The 23,982-nt window shown below is 34.9% G+C and overlaps 1 protein-coding gene and 1 long non-coding RNA gene across 3 annotated transcripts in view; both read left to right on the forward strand.

The window, feature by feature from the left end:
* The first annotated feature begins 577 nt into the window (after positions 1 to 577).
* On the forward strand, positions 578 to 14,392 carry LOC127519894 (uncharacterized). Its single transcript, XR_007931942.1, has 8 exons — positions 578 to 830; positions 2,238 to 2,317; positions 2,427 to 2,636; positions 5,241 to 5,315; positions 8,054 to 8,161; positions 13,313 to 13,450; positions 13,531 to 13,617; positions 13,862 to 14,392. It is a non-coding gene; the product is annotated as an uncharacterized LOC127519894 (long non-coding RNA).
* A 2,082-nt stretch (positions 14,393 to 16,474) lies between these two features.
* Positions 16,475 to 23,982, forward strand: part of LOC127519806 (SLAM family member 9-like) — a 28,200-nt gene continuing 20,692 nt past the window's right edge. The window contains exons 1-2 of one of the 2 annotated variants that reach the window (XM_051907409.1): positions 16,475 to 16,662; positions 16,953 to 17,157. The gene's annotated coding sequence lies outside the window, so the exon portion shown is untranslated. Of the gene's footprint in view, positions 17,158 to 23,982 lie in introns of both variants that reach the window. The other variant, XM_051907408.1, reaches the window with a different exon arrangement.

Consider the following 23,982-nt stretch of genomic DNA (forward strand, 5'->3'; position numbering starts at 1 on the left):
GGTCCAGTTCTGGTTTATTTCTTTGCTCTTGGCTCACATGCGGCATTTCTATGGCCTGCTTGTGGCCCAGATCTGGCAAACAGGAGTGGTCCGCCCAAGTGCCATCATTCCTGCCAAATGTGGGCCAGATCATCATTCCACATGTGCCAGATGTGGGCCGTATCTGGGCCGAAACAATGTTGCTATCTGGGTGTAGTCTTAATGGGCCACGTTTCAGTCACTATTTCACATTGTCTGACAACAAAAAGAAAAATAAATAGATTAAATAGTTTTATTGGGATTTTGGCTGCTTTAAAATACATTATGTGAGCACAAAGAGTAGCAGCAGAGAAGCAAACAAATCTAAAGGGCTGACACTTGGCAGAATGCGAATGCAACTTAATGACATAATGAATATTATAATTGCCATATGACGTCATCTATTTTTTTTTTAACGAATATATATATATATATATATATATATATATATATATATTAGTTAAAAGTCAATAGATGTCATGTATATATGGCATTAAAATTTTAAAAATTGGCATTAAAAAGCATTAAATTAGATTTGATGAAACCTGCAGAAACCCTGGAATACTTGCTCGTCTCTGCAGCTGCAGTGACGATGTAGTTACTCTCACGCACTGGGCATTAGAGGGAACATTGGTGTGAGCTCTTAACACTTTTAGAAGAATCTTCTGTTGGTGGGAAGTGCAAAGCATGAGTATAAATAAGGGTGATTGTGGTGAGAATGCTTAAGAGCCAGTAGATAAAAGACATCTATGTTAGTATCATCAGGAACCATTTGATACTGCTGCAGATCTGTCAAGCTGTATTCCACTGATGTGAGTATGATATTGTTTCACTTGACACAACAGGAATTTCTATGAATAGATTTGACATATGTGTAAATATTATTTTAGCCAGGGTTAATGAGTAAATTCTAGGATAAAGACTTAAAAATACCAGAGGTGGAAAGTCCAGGGGTCAGAAAGTAAAAGTCCTGCCATATTTTTATTCCACCCACTGAAGCAGTGTTAAAGTTAATGAGATAAATAAGTGTTTAATTGAGGTGATGATTGACCATTATTGATATTAACAAGCAGAATCGCCAAAGGAGAAAAATCACAATTTTTAAGAAACCATCACAGAGGTCAGGGTTTGCTTTAGTTGGGCTCTTGACCCTTGACTTTTTAATGTTAGATTTTGTTTGGGCTGTTGTATCTGTTTTATAGCAACCAGACAAGCAAAGTTAAAAGATGATCAGGTGGTGTTGGTTATGTTTTCACATAATCACTATTTGATCTGAATCACTGAACTCAGCCCAATCTCTGAGTTAGATTTACATTATTGATTTATTCCTTATTTTATTCATTATCTTTGCTTGTCTGGTTGTTATAACTCAGTTACAACAGTACAAACAAAACCTAACATTAAAAAGTCAAGGGTCAAGAGCCCAACTAAAGCAAACCCTGACCTCTGTGATGGTTTCTTAAAAATTGTGATTTTTCTCCTTTGGTGATTCTGCTTGGTAACATCAGGTATCTTCACCTCAATTAAACACTTATTTATCTCATTAACTTTAACACTGCTTCAGTGGGTGGAATAAAAATATGGCAGGACTTTTACTTTCTGACCCCTGGACTTTCCACCTCTGAAAAATACTAGACCCTAAGAGGCATTCTACATCTAAAAGACTTGTTTTTCAACATCAACTTGAAATATATGTTTATATAATGTGTATATATATCTCATGTTTCTTCTCATGTCAATTACCATAATGATGACAGGAAATCCACCTTTAAGACAATACAAACAACATTAGCAAAATACCTTGAAATCTGTCTTTACATGTGAGAGAAAGTTCTGATTTGAGTAAAGCAGAGCTGAATTTAATATAGCAAACTTTTGGGCAAAAAAAAAAAAAAAGAGAACAAATTTAATATACTGAACTAAACAAATGTACTGCAGTTGTGGACTAACTACACAAATCATGTACTTGAGTAAAACTACAGATACCCAAATAAAATATTACTCCAGTAAAAGTATTTGAAACAGTGAGTTGCTGACTTGAGAACAGATGTAGTGAAGTAAAAGAGATTTTTCATTATACTATCAAACCTGAAAAGAGTGGCCGAAGGAGCCGAAGAGGAGGAAGTACTCTAGTAAAGCATAATCACAGACTGATAACTCTAGTTTACAATCTGCAAACAACATAGCCTAGTTTGTCTTGTCATATCTCTTCACCACAGACCAGGAAAAAAAAGAAAGAAAAAAAAACATGGACACAAAATGTTCAAAGCTGGGTTTCACCTTGTACATCTTCCTCACTGTAAGTAAATGACATTTTTATCTGTTCATTGAGTGAGTAGCCCACCGATGATGAATGAGCACCAAATAAACATTTTTTTTTTTCTTTATTTCTCTTTCACACACGGTAGTTGGGTGGGTGCGCAACTGTAGGATATGGTATATGGTTACAAATGAAGAGCAACACACCTGACTTGTTAAAAACAGTTGATGATGCAACACTTACAACGCTCCTGTCCCTGGGGGACCCGATGCTGATCACTCTGGGCTGCATCCTCGCTGTGATGGGCGGGATTGGCAGTTTAGGCATTTTGAAGAATAAACGCTGGATGCTCTTGGTTGTAAGTGGGGTTTTTCTTTTACAATCACTAGGACCAATTTCTCAATACTTGGGTCACTTTTTTACAACTCTTCCCACAGTGAGCACCACAGCAGTCTATTATTGCTTTGGCACAAAATACATTCAATGACTACACTCTTAAAACAGATGTGTTAAAAACAACACAACCTGTGTTATATCTTAACACACATGTGTGTCTAGTTAAGGACAACACATTTTGTGTTACTTTTAAATCAACCAGAGTGTTATTGTTTCTTAATATAGGCATAAAATATTTAACACACTAATGTGAGAGAGAGAGAGAGAGAGAGAGAGAGAGAGAGAGAAACAACACTGTCCAACAACATGTGTTAACTATCATCCAATCACATTGCTGCTACATCACTCCGCAAGCCGTTAAGCAAGTTTGTGCCTCGTTCTTCATTGGTGGATGACTTAACACACGGGTGTGTTAAGATATAACACAGGTTGTGTTAAAAACAACACAACCTGTGTTATATCTTAACACACCCGTGTGTCTAGTTAAGGACAACACATTTTGTGTTACTTTTTTTTAACTCAACCAGTGTGTTATTCTTCTTAACACAGCCAGTGTTAAAATATTTAACACATAATGTGTCATAAATCACACAATTTGTGTCATAGATATGCTATTTTTGACCAGTTAAAATGAATGCAATACACACACTTAGAAAGGATGTGTTAAAACTGACTCAAAATGTGTTAAATTCTTACACATCAGTGTGTGAGTTTAGGGACAACACTTGTGTTAATTCTGACACATTCACTGAGTCAATGATTTTAACACATTAAATGTGTCAGGAAGGTGACCTGCTGTTAACAAGCAGAATCAAAGGAGAAAATCACAATTTTTAAGCCACCATCATGGAGATGAGTGTTTGCTTTAGTTGGGCTCTTGACCCTTGACTTTTTAATGTTAGGTTTTGTTTGGGCTGTTGTAACTGTTATAACAGCCAGACAAGCAAAGAAAAAAAGATGATCAGGTGGTGTTGGTTATGTTTTCACATAATCATTATTTGATCTGAATCACTGAACTCATTTAGAGCCCAATCTTTGATTCTTTCTGTTTTTATGTGACCTTTTAGTATCTTGTTTTCTAATGTGATCTGTTGATCAGAATATGTTGCTTGTCACCGTTGTTGAGATTTACAGGCTGAATCTTGATGTCTGTGCGTGCCTAAAAGATTTTTTTTTTCTTTTATCAGAACAACTTTTTAAGAAATACCTTTGAATTATATAGAAAAAGCTGATCTTTTGCTATAATCAGTAATGTAAATCTAAGTCAGAGATTGGGCTCTGAATGAATTCAGTGATTCAGATCAAATAATGATTAAGTGAAAACATAACCAACACCACCTGATCATCTTTTCTCTTTGCTTGTCTGGCTGTTACAACTCAGTTACAACAACCCAAACAAAACCTAATATTAAAAAGTAAAGGGTCAAGAGCCCAACTAAAGTAAACCCTGATCTCCATGATGGTGACTTAAAATTGTGATTTTCTCCTTTGATTCTGCTTGTTAACAGCAGATCACCTTCCTGACACATTTAATGTGTTAAAATCATTAACACAATGAATGTGTCAAAATGAACACAAGTCATCCACCGATGAAGAAAGAGGCACAAACTTGCTAAATGGCTTGCGGAATGACGCAGCAGCAATGTGACTGGATGATAGTTAACACATGTTGTGTTGGACACAGTGTTGTTTCTCTCTCTCTCTCTCTCTCTCTCTCTCTCTCTACACACATGATCAACTTAAATTGACACAAAACGTGTTAAAATAGCCATAACACAAAAAATGTGTTATTAATTAACACATCCTTTTTGAGAGTGTACATCTGTCAAATAACATGAATAGTTCTCGCACTCAGACACATTAATCACCACCAAAACTCGATGTACCTACAGGTTAATTTGCACGTTTACATACTACTCTTTTATAAAACTGTCAAACTTAAGTTCAAAACCTAACATACAAAACTGAATATGACTGCAATTTGCCACATTTTTACAGTAGTATCCATATTGAAATATCCTATATTCTAAATCTGAAAAATACTATCAAAACAATTAGATGTCGCCAAACACATACACAAGTGTTCGTCTTTCAATTTCATTACCATCTCTGTACAAAAGGGGACATCTTAAGAATAATTGTGTACTGTAAACATGGATAATGTAACATGTTCTAAAGAGTAGAGAGTGTCATTCTTGTTTTGTAAAGAAAATTTACAATAGAAAACATTGTCATTGTTTTATGAGTGACAAAGCGTGTTTGTTAGGTGACTTGTTTTAACACGTTTTAATGCATTTTGGATGTGAAATTTACTGCTGTGCTAAACTGAACGTTGGTAAAGAGAACTGTGAATATTGAGAAATGTGTCATAGCCATTGTAAAAAATGGTAAAGTATTAGGCAATTTTTCTGACTTACAGTGATCAAATATATAAATATATATATATAAAAGTTAAATATTGTAGAAATGTTTTAAAATTTATTGACATGAACCAATGTAAAGCCACCACCCTGTTTTAATCTTTCTTTCTTTCTTTCTTTCTTTCTTTCTTTTAATTTTATTTCAGTTTTTTGTCATTGTGCTCATCATCTTCATCCTCCATGTCACCGTGGCAGTGTTTGTGGTCCTCCCCAATTCTGTGGTGAGAGCAAATATGAGACCCAATATTCAAAGATTGCTTGCAAAAAATGTTCATTGTGGAAAATCTTTGATGAAACAAACAAAATAATGAAACAAAATGAACTGATGAAACAAAATTAAGATAAACCAAACGAAAGCTTGAATTACCAGTTACGAAAATAACACAATTAATGTCACAAAAATCTTTCTTTTGTTAATTCACAGTTTAACTTATGTTGCAAAACAGGAATCGTTGGCACACACAGGTTGTGGGGACAAAAGATAATAATCAACACACATTTGTGATTTGATAATCATAAATTTTTTTGTAATATATATGATTTGCTTACATTTTTTTTATATATAATTCAGTTAAATATAACTGGTTTCCGTCTTTATTAATTAAAAATCATTATATTCAAATGTCTCTCTAGGTTAGTTCTAATATTATTTTTAGTTATTTTGGTAATTTTTTTAAAACCTTTGCTGCACCACAATTCGTCTACTGTGACCTATTTTATAAAGAAAAAATACATACTTTTGAGTGTAGCAGAATAGGCAAGCTTAGGGACATACTACTTCGTCATAATTGTCATTGTCGTATGTTTTAATGCTATTAAATAGAAAATGTTATTAAATATTAAGAAAACACAAGAACTGACTTCCAGCCACACCCACAGACCAGACTGATTTTATTTCTGTCGATCGTCTACAGAGGTGGAAAGTCCAGGGGTCAGAAAGTAAAAGTCCTGCCATATTTTTATTCCACCCACTGAAGCAGTGTTAAAGTTAATGAGATAAATAAGTGTTTAATTGAGGTGATGATTGACCATTATTGAAGACACCTGAAGATAACAAGCAAATCACCAAAGGAGAAAAATCACAATTTTTAAGAAACCATCACAGAGGTCAGGGTTTCCTTTAGTTGGGCTCTTGACCCTTGACTTTTTAATGTTAGATTTTGTTTGGGCTGCTGTAACTTAACCAGACAAACAAAGTGAAAAGATGATCAGGTGGTGTTGGTTATGTTTTCACATAATCATTATTTGATCTGACTCACTGAACTCATTTAGAGCCAAATCTCTGAGTTAGATTTACATTATTGCACTGTGCAGGTGTTAAATTGTGTTAATAGTGTTAAATTAGCACTGTGATTCTACAGCAGAAGATCAGCTTTTTCAAAATAATCCAAAGGTTTTATCAAAAGTTGTTCTAAAAAAAAAAATGTAAAAAGTCACTTTCCTTTAGACACACAGACATCATGAATCAGCGTATGACTCAACAGCGGTGACTGTCAAAAAGCATGTTGCAATGCATTCTGGGAGCCACCAATCAAAATTCATCCACGGCTCCCATCATGCATTGCTGCATGAATAAATTATGAGCTTAATTGTCTTAGTAATTTTCTTTATTCTAACTATTTTATTTTTTGCTGTTTTTATGTGACTTTTTAGTAGCTTGTTTTCTAATGTTCAGAGTTGATCTGTTTATCAGAATATGTTGCTTGTCACCGTTGTTGAGATTCACAGGCTGATTCTTGATGTCTGTGTGTGCCTAAAGTAATTTTTTTTTTTTTTTTTTTAATCAGAACAACTTTTTAGAAATCTGTTGGATTATATTAATAAAGCTGATCTTCTGCTGTAGAATCACAGTGCTGCTGTAATCAATAACGTAAATCTAACTCAGAGATTGGGCTCTAAATGAGTTCAGCGATTCAGATCAAATAATGATTATGTGAAAACACAACCAACACCACCTGATCATCTTTTCTCTTTGCTTGTCTGGTTGTTATAACACAGTTACAACAGCCCAAACAAAATCTAACGTTAAAAAGTCAAGGATCAAGAGCCCAACTAAAGCAAACCCTGACCTCTGTGATGGTTTCTTAAAAATTGTGATTTTTCTCCTTTGGTGATTCTGCTTGTTAACATCAGGTATCTTCAATAATGGTCAGTCATCACCTCAATTAAACACTTATTTATCTCATTAACTTTAACACTGCTTCAGTGGGTGGAATAAAAATATGGCAGGACTTTTACTTTCTGACCCCTGGACTTTCCACCTCTGTTTAACACATTAAATGTGTCAGGAAGGTGACCTGCTGTTAACAAGCAGAATCAAAGGAGAAAATCACAATTTTTAAGCCACCATCATGGAGATGAGTGTTTGCTTTAGATGGGCTCTTGACCCTTGACTTCATAATATTAGGTTTTGTTTGGGCTGTTGTAACTGTTATAACAGCCAGACAAACAAAGAAAAAAGATGATACAATTCAGTTACAACAGCCCAAACAAAGCCTAATATTAAAAAGTAAAGGGTCAAGAGCCCAACTAAAGTAAACCTTGATCTCCATGATGGTGACTTAAAATTGTGATTTTCTCCTTTGATTCTGTTTGTTAACAGCTTACCACCTTCCTGACACATTTAATGTGTTAAAATCATTAACACAATGTATGTGTCAAAATGAACACAAGTCATCCACCGATGAAGAAAGAGGCAGCAGCAATGTGACTGGATGATAGTTAACACATGTTGTGTTGGACACAGTGTTGTTTCTCTCTCTCTCTCTCTCTCTCTCTCTACACATGATCAACTTAAATTAACACAAAATGTGTTAAAATAGCCATAACGCAAAAAATGTGTTATTAATTAACACATCCTTTTTGAGAGTGTGCCAACCATCCTGTCTACTATGATGTTCCATACTAGTTAAATACAGGAACAGAGCTTTATTCAAATGCTTCCTTTTATGGTTAACAGAAAGAAAAACCCTTCAGGAGCTTAGAGAGCAAACTGTTACAAACCATTGAGAAGAACTATAAAGTTGACTCTTCAATCACTAGCATATGGGATGAAACCATGAACAAGGTAAGACCATCATGCATAAGCCTTCATGTACACAGCAAAATCCCCAGAGTTAAATCAACTCTGCTTAGAGTACATATGGTCCCTCTCTAAATAGTGTTAAATTAACACTGAAGCAGAGTTAAAGTTAATAAGATAATTAAGTAATTAATTAAGTAATGATTGGACATTAATGATGAACACCTGCTGTTAACAAGCAGAATCACTGAAGGAAAGAGAAACAAGAACTACAACTGACTTCAGTCACAGCCTTAGATGAAATCAACTGAAGATAAAAATCTTTAAATCTCCACAAACTGCATTACCAGCTTCACATACTACTAACCAGATTGACTTATTTTCACATGTCTACAGAAGTACTTATTGAGAATTAACAGAGGTGTAGATGTTGTTTTATTGGTAAAGAAAAGAAAAGGATGCCACCATCAGCGTTTGCTTAACTTGGGCTCTTGACCCTTGACTTTCTATGTTAGATTTTTCTCTGCCATAATGCATATGTTGTTGTAAAGCAGTGAGGTTAGTGTCTTACAGTGAACAGGTATTAACTGCTTTTATATGATGATATAATCATTTTGAGATTGCCTGATTGCATCCAAAGTAACTGCTTATATGTTTTGTCATTTATACATTTTGTTTTTGTGTTACTGTTTTTTTTTTTTTTTTTTTTTTTTTTTGCAATTTTATAATAGCTGAATCTCAGTCAAGAAACCAAAGAGAAAGAAACCTCTAATTAAATAATTCTCTAGGGTTCCCACGCGCCTTGAAAGTGCTTGAATTTAAGACACATGAATTCAAGGCCTGGAAAGTACTTGAAAACAATTATTGGTCTTTGAAAGTGCTTGAATTAAATTTGAAATAATTTTTGTGAAAATTATAACATGCCCCACTTAGTCCTAGTATATTTGTTTTGGAATATTATTTTACAATCAGTGTCCGAGTGTTTTCCATTGCGGTACTTCCCCTTGCTTTGTTATTAGGCGGGGTTTGTACATTTGAGCAGCTGTGACACTTGCTGTGTCCGAAATGAACATATAGGTGTGTGCGATTTTGATTGTGGACGATTAAAAGGTCTGCGCCTCCGTCTCAACATACTGTGTAGTACAAAGTGACATACATTCACATCACGTTAACACAGCGGTAGAGTTGTACTTATTCACATTCACAAAAGTTTATTATTTGCATGCGTTTTAAAGCCTTGCTGGTTAAACATTTTATCCGTGTGCTGGTCTGACATGCTTTTCTGAGCGGAAAACGTACAACCAAAGCGCGCACTCTCTAAAAGCTTGTCAAACACTGCATGTACTGGACAAAGTTATCATTCGCATTTTATTCTGCTAATACTGTCAAATACACACAAGGTTTACACCATTGGTTAAGAGTAAAGTGAAAGTAAACAGTTTAGAAAAAAATGGATGAGTGTCAATATATTAGATGTGTGCATAAGCCTTAAAGGGACAGACAACACATGCTGCGACTTGTCCTTAAAGGTAGCTATAGTTCAACCAAAAATGAAAAATGACAACTCTAAAGTTGTTCCAAACCTGTATTAATTTCTGTCTTGTGCTGAACACAAAAGAACATATTTTGAAGAATGTGGGTAACCAAACACGTTTTTAATATAGGGAATTAGTTTGACTGTACTGCTCAGTCACTGGCAAAATAGAAAAACCAACATGAAAAAGATTTGTGATCAAATCATGAATCGTGATATGATATTTTTGCCATATCGCCCACCCGTACTTATTAATAAGAATATTATGCATATTATGTAGAGGCAATCAGAAGAGCCCAAAATATGAATGTAATTCACCAAATTGAACGTTATGCGCTCTCATGAATTTATTCTAAATTAATTCTTTTAATATCACTGTCTATAATGCATTAAGTCATACTAAGTGTTTTCTTTATAACTTTTCTATGAGTGGAACGCATCGTTATATTATATTTTTAGTATCTCGAACTTTCCTGAGCAGCGTTTTGACAAGGGGAGTATAGTATGGAAGCCTGTTTCCGCCACAATTGAGTAAAAAAATATAATTCTGTAAGTCATAATAATGAGAAACTTTCTCATAATTATGACTTAGTATCTCATTATATTGAGAAAGTTTCTCGTAATAATGACTTAGTTTCTCATAATAATGAGAAACTTTCTTATAATAACGACTTAGTTTCTCATAATAATGAGAAACTTTCTCGTAATAATGACATAGTTTCTCATAATAACGAGAAACTTCTACGCATGCGCAGAGCAGCGGAGCAGAAGGGCGTGGCACGCTAGCGACATCCGCTGGTCAAAGTCTCGTAAATGCGAGAACAGCAAACATGGCACGTTACGCAAAACAGTTGTTTTCGTTAAAGTAATCTACAAAGTGCAGTCTATCTATAGTATCATTAAATAACATCAGTTATTATAAATTATCAGTATATCTTCAATACTTTTCCATGCGCACGAGAAGGTGGAACGCAAAGTGGTTTCCGTGGTAACGGTGGAAACTGTTGCATGAACGCGACGGCTTACAAAGCTATCAGATTAACGAAGGAATATGACATGTATTCGTTAAGTTTAAGTGCAACGTCTTCATAAAATGTGTGGGTTTATGTGTTAGCGTTAACACGTATTTCGCGGATGAGTCTAGGCTATTTGATGTGCAGGTTTGCTTAGACAAGGCGCTGGAAAGCTTTTCTAATATAAACCGGGTCCTAAAGCACTTGCCCAGTCATAAACCTTCATTCCAGTGATATTCCTACAGAAAACACCTTTTAAGATGTTTATGACTTATTAGAATGTATGCAAAAGACAGCTTTCCAGGTGAAGCGTTCTTTAACAGACTTGGATATGTAGGTGTGTGCTGTCTTATCATTCCTCTATCTGTTTGAAATCCATGGATCACCACTCTGTGTTTCTGCTTGTTCATACACAAAAATACAAATGAATGTTACAAATGAATAAACGACTATATCCCGTCTCATAGGCTACTGATAATTTATCAATAATGTTATTTATTTAATGATATTATAGATTACACTTTTGCAGGACGTGCCATGGTTGCGGAGTTATCTCATTTGACCAGCGGATGTCGCTAGCGTGTCGCTGCTTTGCGCATGCGTAGAAGTTTCTCATTATTATGAGAAACTAAGTCATAATTACGAGAAAGTTTCTCGTTATTATGAGAAACTAAGTCATTATTACGAGAAAGTTTCTCAATATAATGAGATACTAAGTCATAATTATGAGAAAGTTTCTCATTATTATGACTTACAGAATTATATTTTTTTACTCAATTGTGGCGGAAACGGGCTTGCATAGGTATAGCACCCTCAGGCGAGCGCAGGTGGGGTAAAATGCCCCCAGTCAGACAAAGCAGTTTGCTTCACACATTTCCAGCAAAATCAGAGTACAGGAAGTTTTAGCTTAAAATTAAAAAGAATATAATCAATTATGAATAACAAAATTATAACATCCTATTTGAAAAATATTGTTAGCTGATGCTAGCTAACTCGCTACCTGATGTAAACTTATAACTCTGGTAATTTTTAAACAAAGTCCAAATATTTTTATTCAACCACCTAGTTAGATTACATTTGATGGAAAAACAAAGAATTTGATTCTCAGAACAGAGTAGCTACAGTAATTATGATAGAGGGAAGCCATTCCCCCTGGGGCCATTTTACCACACGTGGCTGGGGGCGTTTTACCCCACAGACTAGGTTTGAAAAAAAATTGTCATTCTGAAAATATAATTCTTTTCCTTAAATAAGACATAGTCCCTATCTACAGGCCTTACCATTCTCTTATCATATATTACTGTATGTTCAACAAAACAGCAAGCTTTAAAACACTTTTTCTTAAAACACTTCTGAAAATTAGATAATTTACAGTGAAATCCATTTTCTTTCAGACAGGCTACATCACCATAAGCTTCATGGTGAATACTTCTACATCACTCTTGTCAAAGTAGTCCATAGTTACAACAAAAATATATCTTGACTTTATTTAGAGGTAATTTTGGGAAAAACAGTAGAGGGAACGTTTCCCCCCACTCTACCCTAAATTCACAATTGCGAGTTACAAAGTCAGAATTGTGTGATATAAATTGCCATTCAGATTTTTTTTTTCTCAGAATTGCAAGTTCATATTATATTGTATATATATTCTGACTTTATAAGCCACAATTACAATCCATATAATCCTTTTTTTTTCACTCAATTGCTAAATTTATTTTTATAATATTCTCTCTATATTATAATGTTTTTACTCAAATAATGATTCATAAAAAATTAAAACCAAAACTAGTGTGGAAAGATTGTTAACATTAGGAATAAGAAAGCGGTTTTAATATATTTTCAAAATTAATGTACAAATGATTCTGTACCTCTTTCGGGTTAAAATGGATGCAAATGCAATAGGAGGGTTAAAATGTTATGTACTGTCAGAGGTCTTTCATGACGGTCCATATGCTGGGATGTGAATTTGATAGGTGCTTGATATAAAATAAATGGTGCTTTAAAAAGTCCTTGAAAGTCCTTGAATCTGGTGTTCATGAAAGAGTGGGAACCCTGTTCTCAATTAGAATTTCTTTAGACATGTGACAGAAATAAAGTCAGTCTGGTTAGTAATAAGTGAATCAGATCTATTAATCAGATCTTGAGAGATTTAGGCCCGGTTTCACAGTTTAGCCTAAGCTAGGATTAGACCTTAGTTTAATTAGGGCATTTAAGTAGCTTTTATAAACATTCACTAAGAAAAAAAATATTACTGGTGTGCATCTTGAGACAAAACAATGGCATTGACACATTTTAAGATTCAAACATTAATTTTAGTCTAGGACTAGCTTAAGCCTTGTCTGTGAAACCAGGGGTTAATGTCTTTTATCTTCAGTTGATTTAATCTAAGGCAGTGGCTGAAGTCAGCTGTAGTTCTTGTGTTTCTCTTTTCTTCAGTGATTTTGCTTGTTAACAGCAGGTGTTCATCATCATTTTAATCATCACTTAATTAATTGCTTAATTATCTCATTAACTTTAACTCTGCTCTAGTGTTACTAGTGTTACTAACACTATTTAAGGAGGGACCAAATGTACTCTGAGCAGAGTTGATTTAACGGTATGTCAGATGTGGTCCTTCTAATGAATATTACTATTTTCTTTTTTATGAAGCTGCATTGCTGTGGATACAAAGGCTATGATGACTTCACACATTCCGCTTGGGTACAGTCGAACTCGTATCCCGAACAATGCTGCGGTGAATATACAAATACAAATTCTGTTTGTAGTAAAAAACAAGCTGAGAAAAAGGTACTGCCTCATTATGACCATAAATACAGCAAAAAGATTATGAATACATTATTTTTATGAAAACTTCATTCCTGCTATAGGAAGTAAACGGCTGCATTCATGTCCTGTTGAGCGAAAAAAGTTTTCCCATTTCTGGAGCTTTGTTCTTTTTGATCGGGATTCTAGAGGTAATAATATGTGACCTTTGACCTACCTAAACTTTGAACAGTTAGAAAGTGAGAAATGGTCCACTGCAGCATTTTTGTATTTGTAAACTGATTTGATTCAAAGATTGAAATCATGTCTTTTTAGTTTGTTTTCTGCAATGAGTCTATATCAGCAGGGATGAATCTAAGAGAGCATTGTACTAAAACAGCAATCACTTCTTGATGATAAATGATATTTATATTCAACTTCAACCCTGTTTTCCAGATTGTTGCCTTGGTCGGTTCCCTGACAGTCTACCGATGCTTGAGACGCATACCTGTGATAAACAACTTTTTATAAATGTGTGCAAGTTATTTGTGTTTTATTATTAATTTTGCATTTATTTACAGTGCCTTCAGAGTAAAAAAAATCACATTTTGATTATGAAAGATGATGTGTGAAAAAAATATTTTTCTTAAAAATATTACTTGATTTCAGTTTTATAATGTCTATCAAATATAACAAAGTGCATAGTGGCTTCTCATTTTATTTACTGTTTCTTCTTTTTTTTTGTAAAGACAAATCACTTACAATATGATTCTATTATTATAAAGAACAGCTGTTAACCTTTAATAATTTCCTTTAACAATGATTAATAAAGGCATTGCTGAGAGAAAATCCTGTTGTGGAATAATTAATAGAAAACTGTATTAAACATTTTATTAAATTATATTAATAACTTTATTATTAAGAGAGATTTCTATTCCTGTAGTAAACATACCTTTCTGCTGCTTTAACATTTCATTCTGTAGTAAACTATATACTGTAAATATAAAAACTCATTTGTTTGTGCGTACTGCTTATTTTATTTGCTGTTTTTTTACATTGCACTTTATATTAATATATAAAAGCACCAATATTTCTACTCTTTCAAGCCTATCCGTGACCCGGCAAAGGTCATGACACCAAAACCAAATCCACACAATAGCAAAGAAGAAGCAGTGTCTTTACTGACTGTCCCATCGCCTGAAGTCTCAGCGTTTCTGGAGAATTCAGAAAGAGAGCGGATGCTGGCAGATTCACAATGGCTGCCTTCAAATGGTCACAGTCAGTGTGTAAGTGTAGGGTCAGAGGTCACAGAGTCGAGAGTAAGATCATGGAGTGACCAGATAGAGCAAATATTTGAACTACATGATTACTTTCATATTTTTTCATATTGATACATGCAACTACAAAGTTTGGATGCACTTGTCTGAATTTTGTTGCATTTTAATACTTGGCAGATTATTTTTAAACTATTTTTAGATTCTTCTGAAAGTGAATGCTATGATATTTAATCATGTGACAGAATAATGATAATCAGCGCTGAAACTTATCTAGTTTTTCTAGTTTCTTGAAAATAGAGTAAATGTCTACATAAAAGAGCAACATGAGGTAAATAAGAAATGCAATTTTCTCTTTTGAATATATGACAATAATGTGAAAGAATGCAGTATAACAGGCAATGCTTTTATGAATATGAATAATAGTGTTCAGATTATTAGATTTGATGTTGATATGTACTGTTGAAAATAATCCTTATGTACGCTGTATTGCAGCAATGTAAGACTGGTGCTTTTATATATTAATATGATTTCATGATTTCAATCTTTGAATCAAATCTTGATATATAAAAGCAGCAGTCTTACATTTTTTTTATCAGAAATCATTTGGATTATATTGATAAAGCTGATTTTCTGCTGTAATCAATAATGTAAATCTAACTCAGAGATTGGGCTTTAAATGTGTTTGGTGATTCAGATCAAATAATGATTATGTGAAAACATAACCAAGACTACCTGACCATCCTTTTTCTTTGCTTATCTGGCTGTTATAACACAGTTACAACAGCCCAAACAAAATCTAATATTAAAAAGTCAAGGGTCAAGAGCCCAACTAAAGCAAACCCTGATCTCCATGATGGTGATTTAAAAATTTGATTTTCTCCTTTGGTGATTCTGCTTGTTGTCTTTAAAAATGGTCAATCATCACTCCGTTAATCTCTTAATTATCTCATTAACTTTAACACCGTTTGAGTGGGTGGAATAAAAATATGGCAGGACTTTTACTTTCTGACCCCTGGACTTTCCACCTCTGGACATAACTGACTGTGTTTACATAAATACTAAAATAATATTTTAGATTTTGTTTGGCTGCTGTGACTGTGTTATAACAACCAGACAAGCAAAAAGAAAAGATGATCAGGTGGTGTTGGTTATGTTTTCACATAATCATTATTTGATCTGAATCACTGAACTCATTTAGAGCCCAATCTCTGAGTTAGATTTACATTATTGACTACAGCAAATAGCAAAAAATAAAATAGTGAGAATAAAGAAAATTACTAAGACAATTAAGCTCATAATTTATTCATGCAGCAATGCATGATGGGAGCCATGGACGAATTTTGATTGGTGGCACCCAGAACATTTCTTTGTGTTTTGCGTTGCCTCTCGTATTGATCTATTTGGTCCGCAAACATGACAGTATTCTTACTGATTTGGTTCACTGCCGCTTGTAAACCGCATTCCCCAGATAGCAAGAACATTTGGGCAGTGAATTAGCAGTTTATTGAGGTAAAAGTTGCCCCATGCTAAAGTGCTGCCAATCTTTGTAATGTTTATTTACTATAATTTTTAATAGGCCTTTGTGCTTGTTTTAAATAATATCTGATGTATGATACTATGTTATACTAATGTATTTCTTTTTTATCTTCCGTTTTCTTACAGATGGTGACTGAGAAAGATTGGTAAGACATTACTATCAACATCAGCACACTCCTTTTGTGTGTAGTGAGGTAAAAATTTGATTTGGCCCCTTTAAGAGCAGGTCCAAGCGGAAGGGTGCATGGTAGTACATTTCCGCAAGCTTTATAAGACAGAGAGGAGCAGTGGTTTGGGTGGACTACAAGCTTTGTGCTCCTTTGAGACCTTTGTTCTTTTTGCCCAAATAAGGCTGTTTCCCCCTTTGCTTTGTGTGCAGGCGCTGGGTATTAAGTACGAGGCTGATTAGATCTCCCTGTTGGGCCTGGGGCTGGTGGACATATGGTTAGTAACCAGTGAAAATGGCGTTGTAGTGCCGGTCAACCCAATAAAGCATTGGATTTGCCATTTAGTTGCCACTGCTGTCTTTCCTCCCTTTATTTTTTTTTCTTTGGATATGTATTTTTATTTTTGTTTGTTTGTCGTCATGGTTGGTTGATTTAATCTGATATTGTGATGTGCTTATGGTTGTACTAAATTTATACACGGATGATTAACCTTTGAATGGTTGGTTTCCTATGTATTTTTTACTCTGAGACCCGACTAATTTTATTCCTTTCTTTTTCTTATTTTAGCGGATCACTGAGGGGTGCTGGTTGGATCTCGGGTGTGGTATCTTTGGTTCATAGTCTCCGATTGCACTGCATGTCCACTGTGTTGTGTACATTTTCTTTCTCTCTCTCTTTGTGTGTGTGTGTGTGCGTGTTGTGTGTGGCTTTTTCCAGGCACGTTTGCGGGTGAATTTACAGGGACAATAGCGTGGGCTCTTACCGGTGGCTGGTCAGTACCCCTCTGATTTTTTTTTTTTTTTTTTTTTGTTTATTTAGTTGTTCTCTTTTAAAGGCATAGCATCCTGTATTATTAAATCAACAAGAATTATGCCTCATAATCGAGTGTCTTTCTGGTAATAAATTGTGAGTTTTGTATTGGAGAAACCCGTCTCTGTTTCTTTTGTTTGGTACACATTGGATCTGTGTTCTATAATTTAACCTAACATTCCCTGAAGAAAGAGAGATTCAGGGTGGCATAGTCAGGCTATGTTTGATTGGGCTTAAGTTTTATGCTGACCTCACGCTACATGTGTTTAAGATGATATTTAATAAAAATAAACAATTATTTTTTGTTGAAGACTGTTTGATTTACTGTTTGAGGGATATTTTAAATTTAAAAAACAGGTGTGGTAAGTGTGGTTAAATTATGGCTTTGGGTGTGTTCAGCCACGTGAGGGCCACATAAGGGCCGTCAGCCCTTTGCAGAACTCAGCCATACAAGAATAAAAGTTCACATACGGGCCACGTCTGTTTTTATTATTTGGCTCACTACTGGTTGAGTTATGGCCCTCTTTTGGTTTAGTTCTGGCTAAAAAGATGTGGGCCAGAACTGGGCCGGCAAACACAAACTAATCTGGGCCACACCTCAGCTGTTTATTTGGGCCACAAGGAAATTTGCTGACTCTATAGCGGTTGAGCAGACCATTGTAATTATTTCTCATTTAAACTAGAACCAAATGGATTTCCCCACACATATTAGGTCTGCGTCTGTTCTCTGCGTGTCATTTATTCTTACTGTGTGGCTGAGGCATGAGCAGTGCCGGTTTCACACTGCAAGCGTAAGCAGCGCGTATTTTTTTCGGCGTGCATGTTAACCAACGGATGCATTCACACCGGCAGTAGGAGCAGCACATAAGCGTCAAGCAGGAGCGTTGCGTGAGCAGCAGTAAAGCGGGGGTTTCGGCGCCGAGTCTATTTTTGCTGCGCTGCTGACGCTCAATTAAAGTGCACTCTAAAAAGAAATGTGTAAAAAAATAACACATATTATGTGTAACACTCTAGTTTACACATTTTGTGTCAATATTGCATAAAAATGTGTTGGAAGAATTCAATTGTTTTACACATATTATGTGTAGTTTTAAAATTAACACAACCTGTGTATTTGTTCACAGCATCAACACAATCTGTGCAGCCAAGAACAGCTGTAATGTGTTAATATTACACATTTACACAACTTTGTGTTAATTTCAGAGGTGAAGACCAGACCTCCAAAACCAAGACCATTCAAGACCAGTGGTGTGGTCGAGACCAGACCTTCCAAGACCAAAACAAGACCATTCAATCAAGATAATTCCTTAATCGTGTGACTATTGAACATTAATGATGAGCACCTGATGTAAATAAGCAGAATCACCAAAGGAGAAAATCACAATTTTCCAGTCACCATCACAGAGATCAGGGTTTGCTTTAGTTGGGCTCTTGACTCTTGACTTTTTAATATTAGATTTTGTTTGGCTGTTGTAACTGAATCATAACAGCTAGATAAGCAAAGACAAAAAAATGATCAGGTGTTGGTTATAATCATTATTTGATCTGAATCACTGAACTCATTTAGAGCTCAATCTCTGAGTTAGATTTACATTATTGATTACAGCAGAAGATCAGCTTTTTCAATATAATCCAATGGATTTCTTAAAAGTTGTTCTGATCAAAATAAAAAAAAAATCTTTCTTTTAGGCACACACAGACATCAAGCATCAGCGGATGAATCCCAACGGTGACAAGCAACATATTCTGATAAACAGACCAACTCTGAACATTAGAAAACAAGCTACTAAAAAGTCACATAAACAGAACAAAATAAAATATGAGAATAAAGGAAATTACTAAGACAATTCAGCTCATAATTTATTCATGCAGCAATGCATGATGGGAGCTGTGGATGAATTTTGATTGGTGGCACCTAGAATGCATTGCAACATGCTTTATTATTCTCATCATTGCTGAGATTCACAGGCTGATTCTAGATGTCTGTGTGTGCCTAAAAGACAGATTATATATATATATATTTATAAATCAGAACAAATTTTTTGAAATCCATTGGATTATATTGAAAAAGCTGATCTTCTGCTGTAGAATCACAGTGCTGCTGTAATCAATAATGTAAATCTAACTCAGAGATTGGGCTCTAAATGAGTTCAGTGATTCAAGTCAAATAGTGATTATGTGAAAACATAACCAACACCACCTGATCATCTTTTCTCTTTGTTTGTTTGGCTGTTATAACTCAGTTAAAACAGTCCAAACAAAATTTTATTTTAAAAAGTCAAGGATCAAGAGCTCAACTAAAGCAAACACCGATCTCCATGATGGAGACTTAAAATTGTGATTTTCTTTGGTGATTCTGCTTGTTAACATCAGATCACCTTCCTAACACATTTACTGTGTTAAAATCATAACACAAAGAATGTGTTAAATTAACACAATGAGTGTTGTCCCGAAACTCACACACTGATGTGTAAGAATTTAGCCAATTTGAGTCATTTTTTAACAAATGCTTTTTGACACATTCTGAATGTCTGTGGTTGACACAGTGAATGTGTAAAAATTAACACAATTGTTGTCCCAAAACACAAGCACTGATGTGTAAGACTTTTTTTCTTTTCTTTTTTTTTTTGACTGGACTTGACAAAGAGATCATTGCAAATTTGATCTTCATGTTCAGAAGTAGCACAGGTGTTTTATTTTGTTGTTGTTTTCCTCTTTCCTTCAATGATTCTGCTTGTTAACAGCAGGTGTTCATCACTAGCGCTTGATTAATGACTTAATTATCTCATTACCTTCCCTCTTGAATGGTCTTGGTCTTGGTCTTGGAGGGTCTGGTCTTGACTACACCTCTGGTTAACGTTCCTGACACATTCACTGTGTTAAAATCATTGACTCAATGAATGTGTCAGAATTAACACAGTTTGAGTCAGTTTTAACACATCCTTTCAAAGAGTGATGAAAGCACACTTTTGGTGGACAAAATAAATATAATTTCACACAAAAAGTGTTCAAAATGCACAGAATAAGCATGTCTAATGTGTTTTAACAAGAATTTGAGTATGACAGAAAAGAAAATTAAGAATCAAAAATATTTATAGAAGATTTACCCATTTAAACTTGTTTTTAATTATTCAGTTTGGGTTAAAGTATGGTGTATTATAATAAACTAAAGTAAACTAGTCAGAAAATATTATATATAAACATTATTTTAGTTATTAGGCTACACAAAGATTGCAGCATTCCCAAATCAAACCTGAGTTTGCTATCTTGTAAACATGTGCACACGGCAGATGATGTAAAACACAAAGCTACCTCATTTATGTGCAGCAATAGCTTTGATTTATTTATTTATTTACGTTTATATGCGAATGTTGTACACCTCCCCATGTTAACAAACTTTCAAGTTTATAAATGACCAACTTATAAAAACAAATTTATAGTTGTCTTTGTAAAGAAATGCTCACTTTATATGTAGCTTCGAGCCGCTGCTGTGACGCTGTACAAACACTTCCAGTGTGAATACAGTGTTTCTGCAGGACATTAAAAAGCATTAAAAGTCATTAAATTTGATTCCTACAGGCATTAAAAATTTTAGATAGTTTCGAAGAAAAATAATACTACCAGTTTATTTTGAATATAGCCTTCATAATTAATAACTTTGATTTGCTGCCTGTCGCAAAATATGAACATTGGTGTAATACACGCGCGAAACCAGTTTGGTTGCCTCCGGCCGGTGCAAAATTGCCGTAAAGCTGTTTTGGACAGCGGCCCAAGTAGACTCCCAGTACTGCCGCACAAGCACGAGATCTTGCTTTCCTGCCGCAGGGCAGGCAAGCACCTCTATCTGCGTCTGCTCTGTTCATTTATTATATTTAGTGCAAGTGGCGATCGATAGTGGATATTGCACATACATGTTCGCATATAAATGTGAATGTATGTACACACATATACACACACATTCACAGAATGAGTTATAGCAGATATCTAGTTCCCAGCATGCTTTGCTTCTGACTTTTAAAGGACAGTAAATGTTAAAATTAAGTGTTATTTATTGTGTTTTTCTCATTATTAGTATAGGGGGAGATCTGTTAGTGTTTAAAGTTGTATTACTTTGGAATTTAAAGGTTTTCTGGTCTGTGTGAGTTTTTGGGGTTTCCATTGTGCTGAAGAGAGCCTGTGGTTAGACTGATGATTGTCTGAACATCATTAAGACAATAATTACTTAAAAAGTAATGGTTTTGTTCTCTTCAGTACAGTGAGTCTTTTTGTTAAATACTTTAATACATGCAGGTGTCCTTGTGCTTTTATTAACTAGCTTGAAAAGATGAAACATTTATAATGTTAATAATTATGAATTATAAGAAATATATATGTGTTTATACTGCATGAGTAAATATATTTGCAATATATTTATACACATGCAATAACATATCTGTTCACATATACATTTATATATTATAAAGTATATTACTGAATATAAAATTACATGCATTATGGTATATTAGTAAATATATCGTCACATATATATGAAAAGTGCCTATTCCTTATGTATTATTCAATATATTGTATTATTAACACAATATATTATTCTGTATATTTTTAAATATGCCATTAAATAATTTAATATATTGATCATTCATATATAGGGAAATATATCTTCTTTTCGTAAGGGTGCATGGTTAAATGACTCACTGAGTGATAATTAAAAATATAATCAGTGTGTTCGTCAGGAGTTGATTGGATTCGCAGTGTTGCTGTAACGATGGGTCGGCAGAGCGGGGATCCATTTGCAAGCTTTATTAAGAACAGTATTTACACAGGTAGGCAGGGGCAAAGGCAGGAACATAAACAAGGACAGGCAATGGTCGAGGCAGGCGGCAGACAACCAGAATCAGGGTACAAGCAAGGATCAGGGCAGGCAGCAAACAATCACAGTCCAGGAAACAGGCAAAGATCAGGGGCAGGCAGCAAGGGTCACAGAGAATAAACAATCCAACGGTAACAGGGTAAACAGTCCACAAGAAAACGCTCAGAGTTGATCACCGGGGCAAATCAAGACTTCGCAAAGGGGGTGTGTGTGTGTGTGTGTGTGTCTTAAATAGTCCAGGTAATGATCTGCAGGTGTGTGTGGCAATTGGTGATTGGTGCATGTGATTGGAAGGGAGGATTATGGGAAGTGGAGTCCAGGAACTGACAGGAACAGACAGTGATCGTGACAGTTGCAATGTTGAGAAAACACTTGTTAAAAGTGAAATGATTTCTGTATATGAATGGTGAAGTTAACAGATAAGCATTTTATTTTGATATAGTTTGGGAGCATGAAAAAAGCTTTAAAACCAGTGACAAGTTTACATGGGTCATGGAAAAGTAATATATTATATTATATATATATATATATTTGTTAATTTGTTGGCCTTCAAAGAGTCTTAACCCAAAGCTCTGTCTGTGGAAGATTTGAACAACAGATGCAGCACTGTTAGGACCTCCCACTGGAAATCCTGTAATACACAAGTTACCCTACCGGAACTTCCCGAGTAATGCTTTTCCTTTGTTTCGTTCACACCCATCATTTTTCAATGGTCCATAAATCTGTATGACCCCTGGGCTCACACATACAAAATCTATCAAAATATATAAGTAAGTCATTAAAAAGCATGCATCTCATCTGCCGAACATACAGTTATTGCAGCTTTGGCGCTCCAGGATTAATTACAGTATTTTGTAAAATATTATTAAACTTGACATACTTATCACAAAAATTCTTTTCTCTTGATGCTTTTGCATTGACGCAGTTTTGCAGAAGGCCTCTTTTTTTAAACATAGAATGAACATGAGCTTCTTTGTGTCTTTACTAACAGCTCAGTTTCTGAGTCAGAGTGCTACCTGTGGTCAGAAGTCAGAACTATTTAGGTCAGTATAGGGTATCAAGTGTTTTTTGTTGTTGGTTGAATGCAGCAGGTGGTATTTTGGTGTACCTATTATTGAGCACACAAGAGTGCACTTGAGTGTTAGTGTGTATAAGGTGTATGAGTGGGTGAAGAGCTGCGTCTGTTCACAAGCTCTTATGAAACTCCTTTACCAGACCTCTGAGCCTCACTGGAAACTAATGTTGTCAGAACGTTGTGGGAAATAGATTGCATACTTTAGTACAGGTACAGGTAAAAGATTAGTTTGAAAATAGATTATTTAGTGATGTTTACAATGCCTGCTCAGGGCATGTTTTGATATAAGAATATGAAAACATGCTACAGCTTCACCGTCATCATAGCCATTTGTTTTGAATACATCCATTTGATCAGGACTGGTGCATTTGAATGGTGAAGGTTTAAATGTTTGTCGAAAGTTTTGGGATGTTGGGGAAAAAAGCAATGTTTCAAAACAGTTTTCAAAAAGTAAAGAGCAGAAAACTTTGAACGGTTTGTAAATATTTTTGACCTGCCGGTGGCGCTAGTCTGAGTTTGAGAGCCACTGTGAGATTATGAACAGAAAACATTTTGTGCTTGGCCAATAATTGCATTTCCACATATATATATAAACAGCATTGTACGTCTACTACAAGATTGTTTCATGTTAGATTAAAACTGAACAGGACCCATTCTCATTGCACCAACATATGCCGATCAACAGAAACAGACACTTTTTGGGTTTGGCTCTTGTTCTTGCTGATTGAACATGTCCAGTCGTGAGAAAGTTACCAGATGTTTTGTCTTAGCTGTGAAGGAAATAGTGGCCTACCAGAACCCAAGGTTTCGAAAGAAAAAACCCTCTAGATGTTAACTGAGAAGAA

This window comes from Ctenopharyngodon idella, chromosome 10 (genome assembly GCF_019924925.1).
Source record: "Ctenopharyngodon idella isolate HZGC_01 chromosome 10, HZGC01, whole genome shotgun sequence".
Taxonomy (NCBI): domain Eukaryota; kingdom Metazoa; phylum Chordata; class Actinopteri; order Cypriniformes; family Xenocyprididae; genus Ctenopharyngodon; species Ctenopharyngodon idella.